This window comes from Musa acuminata, unplaced genomic scaffold (genome assembly GCF_036884655.1).
Source record: "Musa acuminata AAA Group cultivar baxijiao unplaced genomic scaffold, Cavendish_Baxijiao_AAA HiC_scaffold_324, whole genome shotgun sequence".
Lineage (NCBI taxonomy): Eukaryota > Viridiplantae > Streptophyta > Magnoliopsida > Zingiberales > Musaceae > Musa > Musa acuminata.
In genome coordinates this window covers 47168-47500 of record NW_027020583.1, presented here as the reverse complement: position 1 = coordinate 47500, position 333 = coordinate 47168, and positions in this window count along the sequence as shown.

Here is a 333-nt window from a genome sequence, read left to right as displayed (position 1 = left end):
TGGATGGGGCTTTCGTATATAGCAGGGACGGTGCTGCCTCTCGCTTCGCTCGCTGTCCGCCGCTCGCCGCTCGCTCGCGCAGCCAAAAATGGCCAGTTTTGGCCCGTTTTTGGGCCGTTTTGGCCAGTTTTTGGCCTGTTCTTGCATTGCGCGGTGACCGTCGAGAGCGGAGCAAAACGTCAGCCATCTCAGCACCCTGGAACCCCCCGGGTGGCACAGGGCTGGATGGGGCTTTCGTATAGCAGGGACGGTGCTGCCTCTCGCTTCGCTCGCTGTCCGCCGCTCGCCGCTCGCTCGTGCAGCCAAAAATGGCCAGTTTTGGCCCGTTTTTGG